A 23,123-nucleotide genomic window follows, 5' to 3' on the forward strand; every position below is an offset into this window, starting at 1 on the left:
AGAATCTTGAGAACATACCTCCATAATTTTTGGATGGATTCCATCTCATAGTAAGTGTCTATCTTGATAAGTTTGTTCCTCTCAACATCATCCTTGACAAATTCACTAACAGCATTGGCCGACATCTTTTTATCCTTGCAAAATTTTATGCCAACCTGAGGGATTTTTGCCACCTTTGCTATCAAGACCTCGATGATTTGGTGGGTGAAACCATCTATTTTGACTTTCCCATTGTTCCATGTTTCCACCATCCCCTTGGTAACCCCATCATCAAAGCCATGAAGCTTCTCCATGAATCTGGTTATACCCCCTTTTTCAAGCTTGTGTGAAACCTTCTCCTTCCCCTTCCACTTCTTTATTTCCCCCCAAGGCTCTCTTCTAATCCTTTCCCCTACCATGGTGGACTTCGGCTCTATAAACCCTATTCCTCTAGCAAAAATGTTGAGCTCATTTTTCCTTGAGATGCTGAAACAAAAATGTAATTACAATTTTTGGTGGTTTTGTTCATGCTAGCCCTCAAATCGTGCCATCCATATGTGTGATTATGACTTGAAAAGAGCTCTGCATGACTGCTAATTACACCCCTTCTGACATGCACTTTGGCATATCTTACCATAATTAAAAAGGGGTGATATTAGTAACCTAGATTTGATCTTGCTGGAGTAACTCAATCACTATAGCTGTGATTTCATCTCTATTTGTCCATGTCATCACCGAGTTTCTAGTAATGGCATCATTGGCGAACTAGTAAGCAATTGAGTTGGCTTCTCGATAAGTGTGGCTGATGAAAGTCCTTTTGAACTTTCCCAAGTTAGATCTAAGGTCCTCAATGAAGTTAGCAATCATCCAAGAGGGAAAGGCATGCCCTTTGATACAATTGATAATGTTTAGGGAGTCACCCTCAAGCCATAGGCTCTTGATCTTGGGAGCTAGGGCCAACTTAACAATCTGTCTAGCCGCATTGGCTTCAGCAAAGTGATTGGTCTAGTGACCAAGAGGGAAAGAAAGAGCCACAATCCCTCCTCCCAAAAAAATTCTAATGATGCCACCATTATCGACTGGTTTGGGATTCCCCTTAGCCGCCCCATAAAAGTTGGCTTTGTGCCAGTCCTCAGGGGGGAAGGACCATCTTGCTCCCTGTCTTCTCTTGTCCCTATCTTTCTTCTTGGCTTTACTATTCCCTCCTTCCTTGATGTTTCCTCCCTTTGTAATGGAAAAGTTTTCCATAGGTAGACCTTCAATTTTCTCTGCAATTATGAACTTAGGAGCCTCTCTATCTCTTCAGATTTGGTTGTTGCACTCTTCCCAGATTCCCCAACAGAAGTGTGGGAGAATCCAGGAGTTGACAAGTTGAGTATCCAAAATAGAGTGGTGGCTTCTCCACTAGTAGACGAAGTCCTAGATGTTGGCAGGGGGGCACCCGCTAAAACCAAGATCCCTGGTCAAAAGATTCCACACCGTAGAGGAATAGGGAGAGATGACGAATAGGTGATTTATCGATTTTAGGTTAAGCTTGCAAAGGCTGCACCTATGGGGGATGAATTGTCCTTTCTTGGCTAAATTGTCTAGGGTAAGAATTTTGTCTTGTAGTGGTAGTGAGAAAAAGATATTAATTTTAGGAGTGAGGCTAGAAATCTAGGCATTCGCCCACAATGGCTTCTCCATTCTGGCCCATAAGGAGAAGAAGCCAGAGGGAATAGAGAAAAGCCCATATGAGTTATCACCCCAAATGACAAAGTCTCTGTTGTTGTTGATGGGGGTGACATTCAGCAAAATCATCAGAGGGATAAGGTCCAGGGATAGCTCAAAGAGGTCCTGCCAACCTTGACTACTTCTATAATCACTGACTTGCATACCATAACTTTCAATGCACTATTCTGCCCATCTTCCATAAATGGGGTGGTTGATAAGAGGTCCCTGACTAGTCCAGTTGTCTTGCCAGAATAAGATATTATCCCCTTTTCCAACTTTCCATTTGGTCTTTGACTTGGCCAGGGGTCTAGCCTTTGAGATCCCATTCCAGATATAGGACCCCTAGGGAATCTCGATCTCCTTTATTAGGAAGTTAAAGGATTGTCTTCTCAGATATTTCTTGGTTAGGATATCCCTCCAAACACCTATGCTTTGAAAGATACCACATAACTATTTGACCAAAAGGGCATTGTTGAGGTGTTCAATCTTTTTGATGCCTAGGCCTCCATAGCATTTTGGGAGACAAACGAGGTCCCAGGCGACAAGGTGATATCTCTTATGGTCATCAGCCCCTGACCAGAGGAAGTCCCTTTGAATCTTCTCCATTCTATCCACATGTTTGGCAGGGATTCCAAAGAGGCTTAAAGCATAAGTGGGGAGGTTTTAGAAAATGGATTTCACTAGGGTACACTTACCAGCTTGGCTAAGGGTGGCCCCTTTGTATCCAACAAGTTTCTTATTGAATCTATCAATGATGCCATTCTATCCACATGTTTGGCAGGGATTCCAAAGAGGCTTAAAGCATAAGTGGGGAGGTTCTAGAAAATAGATTTCACCAAGGTACACTTGCCAGCTTGGCTAAGGGTCACAATTGTGTCTGAGTTGAGTCCAAAAAACATTTCGCATGTGGGTCACAATTTTGGCTACCAATCTTACAACATCTCTTTGATTAGGGAAAACATGTGTTATTTTTTCAAAAAACTTCGGTCAATAATTTCAAAGCTTCACTAGTTTCTTTATCCTTTCATGGTAGTCTACCACTAAATGTCTATAACTTATTTTTTGTTGGATCTTCCAATCTCTTATGCCTTAGCATGGCTCTCCTTAGAGTAACTCTACAAATTTTTAATGTTTTTCTTGTCTTTATGATGAGTCAAGATTTATTCATTTGGGTACTTACTATTGTCGATGTAAGTACTTGTCTTGTGATATTACTATCTTTGGTGCATGATTTAGAACCCACTTTATCATAAGCACTCATTAGATTATTTAAAATGCTTTTTTGATTTGAATTGTCCATCGTTCTTAGCCCAAGAATCTTCATGATAGGCCTAAATTTCAAATTTCTCATCACTTCAAGAAATAATTGGCATTGACCTGTAATATTTAATTCTTCAAAGAATAATCTCCACATACAATTAACTTTTCTTTGACAAGTATGCTTGCTAATCTTGTCAGGCATTGATTTCAAAATGTTAGTATCAATATCAATCAAATATTTTGGTCTTCTAAAATAAATTCTAGATGGTGTTATAATCTCTTCCATTTCTTGAACATTTTGAACATCAATATAAGGTTGAGTGTTTTGCATACCTTGAATCGAATATTATGTGCCTTGGCAATAAGATGCAAATGATGAAATATCACCTACTTGATATGTTGATGTTGTGACTTCAACGTGACATGATGGAGTGTGTACATCGTTGGATCTACAAATTAGTGTCTCTTCAACATGAGAGGATGATATGAATCCAACATTAGAAGATGGTGTAGTTTCACAATTCAATTGTCTTCTTCAGCAAAATATTCTCATTCATTCCCTTTGTCTTTCCAATTCTTCCTCTTTGTTTTTTTGTATCGGTGGTTCTTGTTCCTCTTCGACAGTCAATTCTTCATAATTTCTTTGCAATTTTCTTTGTTCACATAGTAGTTTCATTTTATCTCTTTTAATTGTCAAATGTCTCTCCCTCTCTTCATTTGTTCGAGTTTTTGGTTTCTTCCTTGGCATGATGATGCTTTCTATATGTCAAATTATTCAAACATTTGAATTACTCACAATTTGTAAATTAAAAATCATTCAAATACATATAAAAGTTATAATTATTTCAATGAATACACAATGTATATTAAACAACTTGCCAAATTTCTAACCATGTCTAAATAACAATTTATTCAAACATACACATTTCAATGAATTCACTATATATTAAACAACATGTCAAACTATAATCAAATTTGTCCCTATATAACAAGAAAAAATATTTAAAAAGGACTGAACTAACCTTTTCTATAGAAATAATATTAAAAAAGCCTTAAAATAGCATATCCAATGATTGAATTTGGTGTTTGCTAGCTTCAAATAGAATGAAAGAATGTTCAAAAAGCCTTCAAATAGTGTTTTCTAACTTCCAATAGCTTGAAACCTATGTTTTCTATCGGAACAATAGATGAAAAGTAGAATATGGATCAGTAGGGACCCAAACTTGTTTTATGACCATTTTTTGGTGTTTTCACATAGTGCATATGCACTATAGCACGTATGCACTATAAAGCACATGCTATGTGGAAAATAATCTCTCCCTATCCCACCATCCCCATCCCCTACTCTCTCTCTCCTCTCCCATCCCCTATTCTCTCTTGCTCTCTCCTCTCCCAACCCCTACTCTCTCTCACTCTCTCTCTCCTCTCCCATCCCTTGCTCTCTCTCTCTTGCTCTCCCTCTCCTACTCCCTCTCACACTACCTACTCTCTCTCACTCTCTCTCTCCCAGCCCCTACTCTCTCACTCACTCTCCTCTCCCATCCCCTACTCTCTCTTGCTCTCTCTCCTCTCTCCCATCCCCTACTCTCTCTCTCTCTCTCTCTCTCTCTCTCACTCTCCCTCTCCCTCTCCTACTCCCTCTCCCAATGCTTACTCTCTCTCTCTCTTCCTGATCCCCTACTCTCTCTCACCCTCTCTCCTCTCCCATCCCCTACTCTCTCCAACACACACTCTCATCCCCCCTGTCTCTCCCTCTCCCACTTCCTACTCTCTCTCCCCCATCCCCTAATCTCTCTCTCCAGTCTCCCATCCCCTACTCTCTCTTTCCTCTTCCATCCCCTACCCTCTCTCACTCTCCCTCTCCCACTGCCTACTCTCTCTCCCATCCCCTACTCTCCCACACCCTCTCTCCTCACACATCCCCTATTCTCTCTCTCACACATTCTCATCCCCCCTCTCTCTCTTCCTCTCCCACCACCTACTCTCTCTATCCCCCCTCTCCCATCCCCTACTCTCTCTCCTCTCCCATCCCCTACTCTCTTCCCTCTCCCATCCTCTCTTTCACACACACACACACACACACACACTCCCATCCCCCCTCTCTCTCCTCTCCCATCCACTAGTCTCTAGATCTCTCACACACACTCCCATTCCCCCCCCCTCTCTCTCTCCCTCTCCCACTCCCTCTTCCACTACCTACTCTCTCTCTCTCTCTCTCTCTCTCCCATCCCCTACTCTATCTTTGCCATCCCCTACTCCCACTCTCTCACTCTCCCTCTCCCACTGCCTATTTGTCTCTCTCTCTCTCTCTCATCCCCTACTCTAACACTCTCTCTCCCATCCCCTACTCTCACTCTCTCCCTCTCCCTCTTCCTCTCCTTGTCCCACTACCTACTATCTCTCTCTCTCACCCTCTCCCTCTCTACTCTCTCTCTCCCATTCCCTACTCTCTCTGCCTCCCCTAATCTCTCTCTTACACAAACTCCCATCCCCCTCTCTCTCTTCCTCTCCCACTCCCTCTCCCACCGCCTACTCTCTCTCTCCCCCATCCCCTACTCTCTGTCTTTCACACACACCCATCCCCCCCTCTCTCTCCTCTCATATCACATCCCTTACTCTCTCTCACTAGCTCTCCCTCTCCTACTCCCTCTCCCACTACCTACTCTCTCTCTCTCTCTCTCACACTCTCTCTCACTCTCACTCTCTCATCTCTACTCTCTCTCTTTGCCACCCCCTACTCTTTCTCACACTATCACACTCTCTCCCATCATCTACTCTCTTTCTCTCTATCTTACACACATTCCCATCCCCCCCTCTCTCTCTCCCTCTCCCACTCCCTCTGCCACTACTTACTTTCTCTCTCCCATCCCCTACTCTCACTCTCTCTCTCCCATCCCCTACTCACTCTCTCTCTACCATTTTTTGTGAAAAACCAACATGTACTAATTGGGCTTTAGATTTTAGCTCATTCATCAAATTTTGCAACAACTTAGTTTTTTAAAAACTAGACTCCATTTTACACACTTTGAAAAAAAGAATTTTAGATTTTAGATTAATTTTCAATCATTTCTAGGGGGAGCACATAGATATTTAACATTTTTGGGATGTGTCTAATTATAAAATTCATTAAAAAAAATACACATTATAAAATTACTTGAAAAATCTAGGATACACTACATAGTGTTAGGTAACTTTTGACTAGAGGGATTAAAGAATTTCAAAAAAAAAGTTAAAATAATAGGGGGGCCACACTTTGTATTGTGTTATGTTTTTTTGGAATAAACAATACCACTTTCTGTGGCCCCCTTTTTTGAGGACCTAAAACTAAACTATTTTGAAAAAAATAAGTAGTTTAGAAACTAGATTCAAAAGACTACTTGTCATATCTTAAATTTTGAGCCTAACTATCATCAAATTCTTGTTGAAGTTAAGAAATTGCTAATTTTAGAGAAAAGTTGTCCACTTATACCCCTCTTTTGGCACCACAACTTGGTGCACTTACTCAAGTATGCAATGTCATGATTGATAAAGTAGCACATATAATCTTGTTTATGAGGAAATGGTTAAGTAATTGAATTTATACAAAAAGAAGCATCTGAATCCCTACTAGATTGTTTAGTTGGAAAGAGATCTATGGATGTTTGTTTTTTATCATGGGAAATTCCTTGATAGTTTAATTGTCATGAAATACATGATAGGTATGCAAACACCTATTATTTGACAAGGGAAGAGTTCCAAACAAGCTAAAACCATAGAAGGAAGAAGAAGAAAACATATGTAGTAATGGAAAAATATGTTTAGTTGATGAAAGGAAGTTCCTAGAATGTAGGAGTCATAAACATCTATGTTTTTCTTTAATTCCAAAAGATGGTAAAGAGGAAGTGGAAGATTTACCTATAGATTTGTTAGATGAGTTTTAGAATATTGTATTCAATAATTCTTCTAATGGATGACCACGTATGGAAAAGATAAGTTATCAGATGGACTTGATTCCAAGAGACAATTTCAAAATAAGGCAACACACAGAATGTCACTAGTAAAAGTGAAGAGTTGAACAAACAAATGCAAGAGATATTGTAGAAAGTGCTTATTTGAGAGGAGTTTGAGTCCATGTGTTGTATCAATAAATGCAGCACCAAGAAAAATGGAGAATGGAGGATTTGTATAGATTCTTGAGCTATCAATAGGATCACTATCAAGTAAAGAGTTCCCTCACCAAGGATGAATGATATTTGGACAGTTTGAGTGGATATGTGTATTTCACAAAGGCAGATTTGAAGAGTGGATATCCTTGAATGACCTATCTAGAGGAGCACTAGTGAGGTAAGATATTTTCATGGTTTGGCTAGATTTTACGAAAAAAAATTTATCACAAGTTTTATAAGTTTATGTGGACCTCTTGACTAACATAATGAGAGGGGATATGAAAGATTTTAAGTAGGCTACATGAGTAGACAAAATTTTTGATATGTTGAAATACAAAGTTAGATAACAACTTGTTTTAGCAGTTCCAAATGTTAATAAGGTGTTTTAAGTAAATAGAGATGATAGTGGAAAAGCTATTGGATCTATTTTAAGCACTGTAAACTTTTCATAAGCCATTTTTTTTGGTTAACTTGTTGTGCATTTTTGAGTTGACTCATAAACCCTTTCCCAAGATTGACTCATTAAGTATACTTAGGGTTTAATTTTTATAAGCTAATACAAGTCATGTGATATTAGCTTAGGGTTTTTCCTAATTTAAATATACATCTTCTTGTTGTGGGATAAAGTTGTAAGCAGAGATTGAAGATTTTAATAGGTTAAAGTTATTCGACAATAATATTGGACTTTCTTTTTGATGGGCACATGCCAATGATTTCATGAACCATGTCAAATATTTGTGTCTTATGTCAAATAGTATTACCCTACTAGTAAAGTTTCATTGCAAGATCGAGTATTTTTCTGAAGAGATTGAATTTATTTGGTATTGGCAGTAGGGTATAAAAACTTTGAACTCAATTTCAAAGACTGTAGAGGCTCCTAAAAGGAGTCACATCTTTGTTGGATAGAGTGTCTCTTCTAAAATTACCTTGAATATCTGATGCAGGAGTATCTTAGGTGTAAGGGAAATCTTGCATCACCCAAAAATAATTTTGGTTTATGTTTTTGAATAAGGGCCTTCTAAGTGAAGAGTTACTATTTTTAGAAGGCTACTATTTTTTGAAAGTTTTTTGTTGACCTCAAAATGTTCTTATTTCTTCCATGAGCTTCACTTTAGATATGTTTTCTTTCTAGTAAAGTTTCATTGCAAGATCAAGTCCATTTTTAATGATATTAATTTTTTTTCAATATTGGTAGTAGGGTATAAAAACATTGAACTCAATTTTGAAGGATTTAGAGTCTCTAAAAAGGGTTCAAACCTTAGCTGATTGGCATAGAAATCAAGCACTATAGAACAATTTGTGACATTTCCAAAAATGGTCATAATAACGAATCATAACAACATGCATGGAGTTATGGTCTCCAGAAGTTGTGCTACCTAAAATGGACAAGAATTTTAAAATTTATTTTGAATTTCAAAATTTTTTGGGGCTTGTTGTAATCTAATAAACTATGAATAATAATGTATTAAGGTTGGTTGATTTCGGAGTTTCTAGTTATGATCTATAGAACTTTCTTGGGTGGCTAAAATTGCTTATATAGGGAAGGTTTGTATGATTATCTAGTACACTTATGGGGATGTGGCTCTAACTTGTAAAATAGTTTAAATAAAATGCCCATGTGGCTTAGAATGTCATATTTTATAATATTGTAACTCCATTTTGTTAAGATAATAAAAGTCAATTTCTTTTTCTTGAATTTTTTATTATTTCTATTTTTTTTTTGTATGTGTTTGTATCGATAAGGGGATTACCCTTCATTAATATTCACCATGCAAACTTTATCAATCCCTTTAAATCTTGTTTAGTGGATATTTAAAGGTTTCTTTGAATAGTTAGCTACTGTTATTTTTGGAAAAATTACCTTTGCCAATGCCACTTTAGTCAAGTTTAATGCTTTTGCACCTTTTCTCCTTGACTCCTTCAACTCATTCTTTTGATTATTTAAGAAGACAACAAATTGAGATGGGTTATTTATATCGACAAATCCATTGACCACAAGCTCCCACAATTTCAAAAGAATTAATGACCAAATAACTATGGTACCATGTAAAGATATCAAAATCTACAAAATTGGGAAAACATAATGACCTACAACTATGAATTTAGCAAATATCGAGAATGCATAATGGAATAACAAATGAAGATAACAAAGAAAATGATTGGATATATGGAAGACTCTTTCTTTCTTTCTATAAAACTATAAATTAAACTATTGCAAGTATAAAACATACTCCTACAAACTCAAAAAAGAAAACTAATAACTATAATTGCCAATTACAAATCAAACTTGCAGCAATTTGGGGTTGTATACAAAGTACCCCGAGCTTGTCAAAGCCCCACAAACTACCTAGAGAAATCAATGCTCAATAGATAAAACACACACCTACTACTATCATAAAATCTATGAATCAAACTAAGAGTTGCACACACTTTGACTTGATAAAGGATACAACCATTCTTCTCTTTTTTAATTTGATTTCCAGTAAACTTTTCCCCACAAATTTCAAATTTCAAACTCACCTACTAGAAATTAATTCATTTGATTGTTGAGACTACACATACTTTGCAATGGTAGGAGCTAGATGTGGATTATATTCTCAAAAAACATTAACTTTCCATTCGTCATTTTTGGAAGCTCTTTATAGGCAAGTAGGTGTTAGAGCTCAAGGACAAACTAGATTTTATTTAAAATTTCAATAAATAATAAATTCAACTATGCAAAATCATGTATTGGAATCAAAAATCTATAGTAATTATAAAATGTCCAACATGCCACTTGAACCAATGGGTACAATTGCTAATATACACCTTCAAATGAATATGTTAATAATATTTCTAAAGGAAGGAGACACATACACTTTTACTAACTCACAACTCTATGGAAGAGGTTTGTAGAATACTTCAACAATTATTGTTAATTTTTTTAAGAATATCTATAAAAATGAGTTCATATTGATTTTATGAAAAAAGACAAGCTTAAAATTTAACTTCTAAAGCTCTAAAAGTTGTTGATCAAATAAGTAAGATTAACAAATGAGTGTCAACACACTTAACCATCTTCACTATACATGCTGAGTATACAATTGAAGCTGAGCTAGAACTCTAACACATGTTGAGTAGATTAGAGGACAGTATGTGCCGAGCAAAGCATAATTCCAATAGGTTTTGAGTAACATAGGAAGTTAATAGGTGCCAAGTAACACAGGAATTCTATAGGTGCCGAGTAACATAGTAATTCTATAGGAGCCAAGTAACCAAGAAACATAGTGGATGCCGAGCAATCTAGAATAGATGGTGTCGAGCATCAATATTACTTCATGTGTCGAGTAATGCAGGATCAGCATGAAAGTTTGTGCAATCGCAAGCCAAGATGTAAAATGGTTATGCATGACTCATGACAGGATAAAAGGATAAGATCAAATCCTCCCAACCACCTATACAATCCTCATGCAACCAATCAAAAAATTGGAGACTTCATGTAGCTAATGGGTGAATTTCAAGGGTTTGAGCGGGAACATTTGAATCAAGGATGCATAATGAACCACTAATCCTTATAAGGGAGTGTTGGTTCCATTGAAAAATAGAGAGAGGAGTTGTGAGAAGAAGGAAAAGTAGAGCCTATTATTAAGGTCGTTGCAAAACATTGGTGTCAAAGATTTAGTCAAAAGGAGCACATTTACACATCTAGTTCTAGTTGATCAAATAGAACAAGGAATACAATCAATAGATCATATCTAGTAGAGATTAGTGATAGAAGAGTAGATCAAGTACCTGAGATCAGCATCAGAGATTGCATTAGATCAGGTGTATTATTCTAATACTCTCTCACAATTGTATTAGGAATTTGGAAATCCTATTGAGTTAGGTGGGTTTAACAACCTTATCTAAATCCTTTAACAGGGTGGCATTCTAAGTTGAATGTTTTTAAGTCCTCTAACAAGGCACACTCCTAATAGGGTGTAGAAATCCTTTAACAGGGTCACATTTAATAGTGTGTTGTAGCCTTTAATAGGGCAGGCCTTTAACAGAGCAAACCATTAGAAGTGGTTGAAATCAATTGCTGTAGTAATTTTTTGGGCGTCATCCCCACCCCAGTTTTACCTTCTAATTCTTGGAGGGATTTTGGGTCACCAAAATCTCAGGTGTTATGTGGTGATGCATGTTTGCCTCTCATGATTGTTTAATGTTTATATGCATGCATGTTAATTGTAGTTATATGTTATTAAGGATTTAAAATAAGAAAAAAGTTCAGTACTTCTGATTCAGTCCCCCTCTCAAAAGCACTCTTCCCATTAAGAAATTTCAAAAATTGGTATCAAAGCCAAGTTCTCTTAAGAAGAAGCTTAAAAACTTGGAGGAAAAGATCTGAAGATGGAAGTCTTCAAACTTGGGAAGATCATTGAGAACCAGGTAATAGATGTGCATCTTGTTCTACACAAGGTAGAGGAAGCTATAAAGGAATTAAGAAAATCCTAAAAAAGAAGGAAGGAAATAGCTATAGCAAAAAATGATATACACTACAAGGAGATTGACACCACATAAGTATTTGCCAAAGGAGATTCCAAAGAATTTGATGTAGCAATAGTAGAACTAATGGAGAAAAATAGAGTTCAAGCAGAAGAGATAAGAACTCTTAAGATGGAGCATGAATCACAAGCCATGATGCTATGTGAAATTACTGAGAAAAAGAAAAGAGCAGTTGAGGACAGAGTCATGCTTGAAGATGACAAAAGAAATCTTGCAAACAGACTTGAAGAAAAGTCTACTAAACTAACAAGGATCTCAAACATCTAGATGGATAAACTTGCCCAACTGATGAATCTTCATCATGAACTCAATATGAAAGATATTGAGATCTCTACTTTGAGGATGCAGAATGAAAAAATGCAGAATGAATTGATAAGAGAAAAAAAAAATAGAGAATCTTAACAAGTCAAGTGAAGCTATCAAGTACTTTGAATAGTTGCTAAAATCCCCAAGATCAGCCCATGATACATCAGGACTTGGATACACCAACACTGAAGTTAGTGAATCATCAAAGAGTGCTGAGCAAAGAAGTGACAAAGGTAAGGATCCTAAACCCACTTGTCATTATTGTAATAAAATGGGGCATACTGCTAATGTTTGCAGGAGTACAAAGATTAATTAACCAAACACACCCAAAAGCAAGGGTTACTGTCACAAGTGCAACATGCAAGGTCACATGACAAAAGACTGTAGGTCTAAAGTCACAAGGACACAAAGATTTGATGGGCACTGCCATAATTGCAAGAAGTATGGACATAGAGCCTTTGAATGTAGATCAAAGCCTATGTGGACACCAAATTAGCATGTAAGAAGGGACAACTATGTACACCATTACAATTGGGACTACAATACAAGACAAAGTTGTTGTTATTGTCAAGAGCATGGTCACATACCCTAGAATTGCATCAGAACACATTTCAAGGGGAACTATAAAAGATGGTTGAACCAAACTACTTGCTTCAGTTGCTTGAAAACTAGATATGTTAGTAGGAATTGTCCAACAAAGGCCAAGGCACCCAAGACTGAAGTAAATAAGGGCAAAGGAAATGTTGATGAGGAACACATCAAAATAGACATGAAGAAGACATGGCAAAAAAAAGATGGACCAAGTACATCTAATGAAAGGGTCACTTCACCCAAGAGGTCAAGTGATCATATCTCATCCAACTAATCACAAGATGAGCCTATGGGGCTGATACATGTAAGGACGTATCATACATTAGCCTTAAAAAGTGAAGAAGCACTGCAAAGTATAAATCTACATGAGACAAGATGCCAAGATAAAATTTGAATGATGATGTCGAGCTATCTTTGGTTGCTCAGTAAAATTTCTTTAGAAGTCGAGTTAAGAAGTTTAGTGGAAGCTGAGTAAAAACTGCAATGGTTGCCTAGTTATCAACAAAGTTAGAAGATACCGAGTGATAATAGCTACCGAGTGAAATAGAATAGATGCCAAGTTGAAAACCTTTGGAAGTCGAGTGACAGGTGAAGGTACAAGAATGCATTAAATGCAAGGTTTTTTAGCTGCTTAAAGGGGAAAATTAATTCATTTTGACCTATTCTAATGAAGAGCAATTACCAGGAGCACGATTGAGTGATTTTCAAGCATTCAACCAGTGATTTATAGTGATTCAACATCAACCCAAGTGATTTAAGTGTTTAACTAGGTATTTCCTTTAGGTGTTGAGCTGTATAGTTTGTGAAGTTTACATTAAATGTCAAACCCTAGTTTGGTCAAAATGGCATCTAGTTCAAAGTCGACCCAAAGGAAGGAAAGCCATAAGATTCAGCTTGTCAGCAATGAGGTTAAACAACCTGAGTTTAGGCCCATACCAGAGGTAGCATACAAAAACAATCCCATAGGTACATTATCTATGAACCTCGAAAAAGTTGTTATAGTTCATGATGTGCGAAAGTGTTATGACTACAAAATAGGAGCCATAGGAGACTTGGAAATCTATAATGCCTACAACAAACTCTGTGATGATGGAATATTAAAGGATGTGTTTTCAATTGTAGAGAAGAAGGGTTTAACCAAAGCCCTAGTTTTTCCAATCATATTCAAAACTGAGTGGATACGCATAGTGCTTAGCAGAATTCATGATGGATCATTTTGGCTAGAACAAGGACCCATCAAGATTACCAAGAAGATGGTTCATAGGGTCATAGGTTTTCCAACCCTAGATCAGCCCAAGACACTCAGAAGTGATAAGAGGGAAACCATTGAGAAAAACACATGAGCAAAGTGGAACAATAGAGGCATGACCATAGACACCATATCTAATCCCCTTCTAGATTTTGGTGTAAGTATCATATCACATAAATTTTATCAATCTAGCAGGTTGAATAGTGTACCCTGCATAGTAGTCGATGTGGCATATAAGCTTGTAAAGAAAGACCACACCTATGACCTTGCAAAGCTCATGTTGCAGTAGATTAATGAAAATCTTGGAGCAATAAGAAAGTCCAAGGGAGCACAATGAAAATTTGGCTCAGTATTGGTATGCATGTTCTTCTACATAATGAAGGAAATCCCTTGATTTGGTAGAGTCAACTGGGATCAGAACAAAACAATTGTTGATCAAATAAATGATTTTATTGCACAAATGGGAGATAGCTTTGATGATCAAATGTCTATCTATTTTGATGATTTCAAGAATGCAATGAAAAAAAGAATGAGGATATCAGTCTCATTGGTGAAAAAACATGTAAATGACATATGCTTTCTTGTTGACATTGATTATACTTACATCCAAGTAGTCCTTCGAAGAGTAAGATGTCTCAAACAATTGGGATATGAGCTTGATGTTGACCAAGCTTCAGCAGCCATCACAACACTACTTGCATAGGATAATTATAAAATTGTAAAGGCATTTGGAACCTATGATGTTGTCAGATCAAGGGTGGTAACAGACCTTAATATAGCCACAGTAGTGAAGAAGGAAAAGATGGTGAAAAAGATAAAGAAGAAATTTGGTGTTGAAGAAACAAGTGCAGTAGAAGCATAGGAGATTAGTGATGATGAAGAGGAAGGTAATGATGAGAAAGATGAAGATGAGCCAGAACAAGGGCCACTTGAATTGACACTAGGCCAAGGTGAAGACAAAGATGAGAGTGTCGAGGAAGAGGAAGCCAAGGAATCACCCATCAAAGGAAAGGTCATCAAAATAAAGGCAAAGATGAATCCTTCTCCTCAGCCTAAACCAAAGAAAGTTGTCATGTCAACACCCAAAAAGCCAACAACTAGGGCTACAACAAGGGCCTCCACACAAAAAGCCAAACAGGAAGCTATCACAAAGAAGAAAGAAACCAAGAAGGCATAGGAAAAGCCAAGGAAAAGAAAAAGATATATGGCTCAACCTGATACTGATGAGGAAGATCAATCTGAAAAGGTTAGTCATTCTCCTAAGTCTTTAGTTGATACATTATGTGAAAAGATTAGGAATGGATACTTAAGTGACATGAAAAAGGTTTATTTCGATAAGTTCACTAAAGAGGAACAAAATAGGATAGAAGAATCAGTCTATGCAATGATGGCATAGTTCAAGTATACACCTCTTGAACTAGATGGACAATTGCCAAAAGAATTGTCTAAAATTGTAGAAGACAGATGGCATTTTTGTTTGGAAATGGAGAAGGAGATGAGAGAATCAACCCTAGCAAGAATACTACCTAATTTGGCAAGGGAACAGATAACTAAAGTAGTCAAAAGTCATAACACAAGGTTTACACCTAAGTATAGGGCATTCTCTATTCTTGAAAACAAAATGAAGAAGTTGTACAAAGAACCACAAGATCGTGGGAGAATTTATATAAGAAAATTGAAGATATCTTTGAAGAGGAATACAAAGAAGAAGCTACAACTAAGCTAGAAGAAAGAAGAAAGAGGAGAGAAGATAGAAGTAGAGAAAAAGGTTGAAGAGGAGGGAGGAAAAGATGAAGATAGGGGTACTAATGAGCAACAAAGTGTGCAAGACACACAACTACCACCTCCTAGCCCTCCTCACTCTTCCATCACACCTATAGAAATAATAAAGATTAAGGATGTTACTGACACCACAAGTCAAAACATCAACCCATTAACTACAGAGGATCTTACTAAGATCCTTGAACAAACAACTCTTCAAGCACAATTGTGTACAAGTCCCATATTGGTCAGCTTAGATGAGCTCCAAAAGTCAATAGATAAAATCAAGAAAGGTGAGGTGCCACCACAAGAACCACCTCAAAACATTCAAATTACTAGACTTTCATTTCTACCACCTCCATCACCACCAAGAATAGCCATGAAAACTCATCAAGAGTTGAGTGCAATAGTAGGGGAAGTCAGAGGTACATTAGTACAGATAACAATTACACCTCTAGCAATAGTAGCACAAGAAGAGGATAAGAAAGAAACATAGGATAAGGAGGAGTTTGCAATACAAACTTTGGTTGAATTGCCAAAAATTGGAACTCCTACCAAACCCATTTAGAAGCTAAGTACTGACATGTTGACCTTACAAGTCAGGACACCAGGCTCAAGTTCTACTAGGATAGCCAGGACCATTCATTATGGTATTCCTGAGCTTGATGAAGAAATTCAAATATCCTATTATGATTCAAGCACTTTAACTGAGGAAAAGATGAATGAGATAAAAAGTGCATTGGATAAAAGAAGAAAGCAAGAGGCAATGAGGAAGGAATACAAATACAAGAAGGAAATGAATGAAATCAAGGATATATTCATGGATGCCTTTAGCCTACAACCTCCAGATGCAAGCAGGCCAATCCTTGAGCAACTGTCTGATATAGTTGACCAAGTGAATAATAAAGACCATGATACAAATGTAAAACTCATGGAATGGTCAGAAAAGAAGTTTCTACACAAGGTCAACCAAAAGATAGCCAATAACATAATTTTAGGATAGGTTGACCTAGCCAAGAAATTGGATAAGGTAAAGATTGTATTAGGGAACATCTTTTCCCTTTACAACAAATTGTGTGATTTTTCCAAGTTCACACAAGACATAAATCCTAAAATTTTGAACCTTGAGAGCAAACTAAAGCTCTTAAGTATGAAACTACCCTCAAATCTTGCACATAGTGAAAAGAAATTTGCTCAAACACTTCACACTCAAAGGGAATTAGCTGCATTATCAGTAGAAGAGGCCACTATTAAAGAAAAGTTGTTGCAAATTCAAGCCTCTATCACCCCTCACTTGGAGATATTACACAAGGAGCAAATGTATGCTAAAAAAATCCTCAAGAAAGATCCAAATATTTCTACACATAAAGGACTTGTTGATCTAGTAGCAGAGCTTGCAATCCAACACAAGTCATTGGATATTGAATTGAATAACTAGGATGTAGCTCTCAAAATACTCCTTGAGGTAAACAAGACATTTTTTGCCAAGCATGGAATTACTATTTAGAACCCTTTGACACCAGTGTCAAAAAGGGGGAGATAATGAAGGAGATAATATTCTAAGGGGGAGATATATTAAAGGAGGAGAAATGCATATAGCAAGAAGATAAGGAGATAACATAGTCATTAAATAGGATCAGAAGGCAAGAATAGGTCAAAGAAAAAAGTAGATCAGACACGTTGGCACAATTTTCATGACATGAAAAGGCATAAACAACTCAGGGGGAGTCATAAGGTATATTTTTGTTCACAATATCTTTTTGAAATTTAGTAAGTGAAGAATGGACACACAAGAATTGGATCATGAATGATCAGTTAAGTGTTTTTGACACTCATGTCAAAGGGGGAGATTGTTGATCAAATAAGTAAGATTGACAAATGAGTGTCAACACACTTTACCATCTTCACTATACATGTTGAGTATACAATGGAAGCTGAGTTAGAACTCTAACATATGCTGAATTACAAATAGTGCTGAGTAGATTAGAAGACAATATGTGCCAAGCAAAGCAGAAGTCCAATAGGTGTCGAGTAACACAGGAAGTTAATAGGTGTTGAGTAACACATGAATTATATAGGTGCTGAGTAACATAGTAATTCTATAGGAGCTGAGTAACTAGGAAACATAGTGGATACTGAGCAATCCATAATAGATGGTGTCGAGCATCAATATTACTTCATGTGCTGAGCAATGCAGGATCGGCATGAAAGTTTGTGCAATCACAAGCCAATATGTAAAATGGTTATGCATGACTCATGACAGGATAAAAGGATAAGATCAAATCCTCCCAACCGCCTATGCAATACTCATGCAGCCAATCAAAAAATTGGAGACTGCATGTAGCTTATGGGTGAATTTGAAGGGTTTGAGCAGGATATTTTAATCAAGGATGCATATCGAACCACTAATCCTTATAAGGGAGTCTTGACACTATTGAACAATAGAGAGAGGAGTCATCAGAAGAAGGAAGAGTAGAGCCTATTATTAAGGTCATTGCAGAACATTGGTGTCAAAGATTTAGTGGAAAGGAAAACATTTACACATCTAGTTGATTAGAATAGAACAAGGAACACAATTAACAGATCAGATCTAGCAGAGATCAGTGATAGAAGAGCAGATCATGTACCTGAGATCAGCATCAGAGATTGCATTAGATCAGGTGTATTATTCTAATACTCTCTCACAATTGTATTAGGAATTTGGAAATCCTATTGAGTTAGTTGAGTTTAATAGCCTTATGTAAATCCTTTAACAAGGTGGCATTCTAATTTGAATGTTCTTAAGTCCTTTAACAAGGCACACTCCTAACATGGTGTAGAAATCCTTTAATAGGGTCACATTTAACAGTGTGTTGTAGCCTTTAATAAGGTAGGCCTTTAACAGGGAAAACCATCAGAAGTGGTTGAAATCAATTGCTGTGATAATTTTGTGGGCATCATCCCCACCCCAGTTTTACCTTCTTATTCCTGGAGGGTTTCTGGGTCACCAAAATCTCAAGTGTTGTGGTGATGCATGTTTGCTTCTCATGATTGTCTAATGTTTATATGCATGCATGTTAATTTTAGTTATATGTTATTAAGGATTTAAAATAAGAAAAAATGTCAGTACTTCTGATTCACCCCCCCTCTTAGAAGCACTCTTCGCGTTAAGACATTCTAACAAAAGTTTCATAGTTTCAAGATTTATTTTAAGTTCCAATATAAAAAAAGTTTCATAAAACTAATATCTAAAAGAACTAATTTTTTATACAAAATTTTATTTTATCTCATACAATTTGTCCCTTATATCTCATAGCCTTATAGTCTTAAAATTAGTCAGTCCTATATGATGGTTTATTTGAAATCCATGAATATCCTTAAATAACCATATGCACAAGTATTTTATATGTGTTGATTTGTTTCTATCAAATCATTCAAGCAATGAAATATTGGAAAAGAAGAAATGTTTTGCCAAGTTAAACATCATGCCATTCATTTTTTTTCATTTTAATTGTTGAAGAAAACTGTCCCCAACATATCATATCAATATGTTGCATGTTTAATGCTCTTTGTGAGAATTGTTCATCTACAGATGATCTGTATCGACGACTTAAAATGGTTGATGATGTAGAATGCCTTGGAATTGATCATCATTTTAAAAATGAAATAAAAGAACATCTTGACTATGTTTACAGGTTTTCATGTTTCTTCCATCTAGTCGTTGCAACTACATTGTAAAGTGTATTCTTTAGTCTATTTTCTACTTCATATTTAAAAGATGCTCTACCCAATATTAATAATACCAATCTTTCAAAAGACGTATCTATATCTATTAATATTATTCTATGTTATCTATCAATTCATTTATCAATTGATATTCTAATTTATATTGTGTGACAGATATGATATAATCTAAAGTATGGTTGGCACACTAATGTGCCTAGGTTGGAGGCATGGACATATATTGACCTATATGGAGATGCCAAGACTATGAACAAGTAATTTCAATACCCTCTACCATGCTCATCTCTCCTATTCCAAAATACATAGATAACTTTTAGAAAACAAAGTTAGTCCTTTTTTTTTATAGAATGAAAAATTTGGTTTTTAAATTTTATTGAACCTATCTATTATATTTTAACACTCTAAATTTGGAGTTATTGTAGTGTTTTCAACTCAAAAATTTTAGAACTAGCCAAGATAGACTTCAATATGATCCACTCAATTGAACAACAAGAGCTTCAAATTCTCTCAAGTTAAGAAAACTAATGTTATGTAAGATATTCTCTTAGCTTGGAAATTAAATTATTTATGACATAATTCATAATCAAATAGATGGAAAATTGTATTCATTTTTGAAGGCTAAGGCAGATTGTGGAGAAGAAGTATCATGTATAACATGTTATATGAAAGATCATCCTGGATCTATAGAGGAAGATGAATTAGAGTATCTGAACTATTTAATTGAAGAAAACCTCAAAAAATTAAATTGGGAATATTTAAAATATGATAATCTTCCACAACTCAGCAAAGATCATGCATATGGTTTATCAAAAGGCCTCCAACTTCTCTACAAAGAAAGAGATGGATTTAGCATCTCAGGCATTCAGACAAAGAATATTATCAGCAAAACCATGATTGAACCAATTCCTATGTGACTATTTTATTAAGTTATATCTACTTGCTATCAAGAATGTAATCTTCTTTTGATACATGGAATCTATCATAATGACTATGGTTTATTAATTATCTATGTGAATAGATTTACACACTTGTGTTGTTATAAATAATGATTTTTCTATCAAAATATTAATAGCCATGTGATTTTCATAAGTTTTTTTTCCCTTATTAGTATCATCCCATACCTAATTTTATTTTGATAAATGTTCTTTTCTATAATTGAACAAAATTTAATCTATTTTATAGTTTCCTAAAATATTTCGTATATGAGTATAAATCACATAAAGTAGTTCACCATTTCAAAGAGTCATAACACTCTATTTTGTCAATAGTCTATTTCCAAATTAAAGAAAGAAGATATTTATAAAATATTTTATTTGAATGTACACACACACACTCACACTCACACTTGATCTAGAATTGGTCGTAGTTCCATAATTATTTTATTAATTTATTAAATTATTATTTTACACTCCATACAAGTGCGAGTACTGGTGGAAAAAGAATGGGATAAGAAAACTCCTAGTGTAGCCCAATACTTATTTATTCTTGATCTTATGCTCATAACTAACATATTCTCCTTGGACCAGCAATCATATATGCACATTTGTGGCTTACAAATACATGCAAATTGAGACTTGCAATTTTGAACTCCTTACAAGGTATTCTCAGAAGATTTAAAATTACATCATATAAGGGATCTATTGACACTAATCTTGGTGTTTGTGAATGATTCATTTCTAGTGTGTTAAATAAATGCTTCCCTCCATGCCGCCATAATCAACCTACAAAATAGAACAACTTCCACAACCAACTAAAACCAAATTATTAGTTTTTAATAGAGGTATTATTTATTTCTATGAAGTTTATCAAAACCACTATGATCATAAGAATCATATCAACACATAATAACATAGTTGTCAGAGTGGAGTTAGGCTAGAGAAATCCATCTACAACCTTTGCCTTTCCCTTAAACCTTGCAACCTTAAGTTCTCTTGTCTTGAAATCATCATGAATATGTATGATCATCTCGAGGTAAGATATTATCAAGGATAAAATGAGAAAGGGCAAGGAGAAGATAGAAAAAAGTGATAAATGTTCATATTTGATGATAGTCCAATGTACATACTAAGGAATCCAAAAAGAAAACAATCATATCATTTACTATACACCTTTATTTTATTAATTGTAAAAGTAATAACTAGAATGGGAATAACTTCAGACAATGAATGGAGTATTAATCAAGATGAGCATCCATACTCATATAGACAACAACATAAGTATACCAAATGGTCCTAAGGAGCAATATTGATATTCTTCTTTCAAGTTAAGCCAAGCAATCATAAAAAGTGAGAGTTGTCTCTTAAAACCAAACCAAGCCACATTTATCTAATATACCACAACAAGAATATAATTTGTAAGAACATATTTTAGGAAAACATTAGATCTAAAAGAAGTTGGGCCCTTGGCACTAGTATTACAAAAACTTATAAGTTCTAGCAAAAATGTTAAAAAAATCCATCCAAGATACTAGGATCTTTTTGTTGGATAATGTTGTCCTTAATGTCACACAAATGTCATATCAGTTATTAGTCTCAACTAAGTGAGCTCAGCTACAGTGTTAACCGAGATCACTCGGTCATCGAAGAAAATGAGGTAGATGGTGTCAACCGAGCTCACTCAGTCATCGAAGAAAATGAATTAGTCAATATCAACCGAGCTCACTCGGTCATTGAAGAAAATGAGGTAGATAGTGTCAACTGAGCTCACTCAGTCATCGAAGAAAATGAAGTAGTCAGTATTAATCGAGCTCACTCGATCATCAAAGAAAATAAGGCAGACAAGTGTTAACCGAGCTCACTTGGTTATCGAAGAAAATGAGGCAGACAGTGTTAACCGAGATCACTCAATCAACAAAGGAATTTGGAAAAGATAGTTTCCACTAAGCTCACTCGGTCATCTATGGAAACTCAGTACTTACCGAGTTCTCCCGGCGATTGAAGGGTTGTCACGGAGTTTGTTGTATTAACTGAGCTCAGTTGGTTAACACAGGAATTATTTTCTGAATAGTATTAACCGAGCAGGGTCGGTCTATAAAGGGATTTGTTAGTTTGTAATTTTAATTATTTCTAGCTAACTATTGTATTTGTTTTATTATTGGTCAGTGATTTGAGCTGACTAAGATAATCTAAAAGGTATATATGGTCACTCAAGTTGTAAATCAAAAAAAAGAAGTGTGAAAAAGTTATGAAGGTGTATTATAGTGTGAAATGAAAAGGCGAATGTTGAGAAAAGTCTGATGAAGGATCAGATCCATTGAAGGAGCTGAAAAGTTGTTTTTGATCAGTAAGGATTCGGTCAAGAATAACAGAGATCTGTAATTAGCAAAGATAAGTTGCATATTGTATCAGATCACTTCATTGTTGCTTTCTAATCATTGTAATAGTGAACTCAAAATCTCTTAACAGAGTTGGTTTAACAGCCATTCTATAAATCCTCTAACAAGGTGACAGTTCAGTTGAATTGTTCTAAAGACCTCTAGCAAGGCCACTCCTAACAGGGTGATTAAATCCTCTAACAGGGTCACACCTAACAGTGTGTTTTGTAACCTTTAACAGGGTTAGCTCCTAATAGGGCTCACTTCAGAAGAGTGAAAAACAGTAACTAGTTACATTGGTGGTTTTTCCCATATTGGGTTTCCACGTTAAATTTGGTGTCTCTAGTGTTCATGATTGCTGAATTGTTTTTGGTTATCAGTTCTTAATAATAATTATTATTTGCTGCATTATCAAGTTTCAGTAATTTGTAACTAAGATCAATCTTTTAGACATCTAAGGGACTGTGAAATGTTTTTGGAGTAACTGATTCACCCCCTCCCCCTCTCAGTTACTCCATTCTCATTTCCAACAATTGGTATCAGAGTTTTTGGTGCT

Source organism: Cupressus sempervirens, chromosome 11 (assembly GCF_028749045.1).
Source record: "Cupressus sempervirens isolate cs-2001-9-10 chromosome 11, ASM2874904v1, whole genome shotgun sequence".
Lineage (NCBI taxonomy): Eukaryota > Viridiplantae > Streptophyta > Pinopsida > Cupressales > Cupressaceae > Cupressus > Cupressus sempervirens.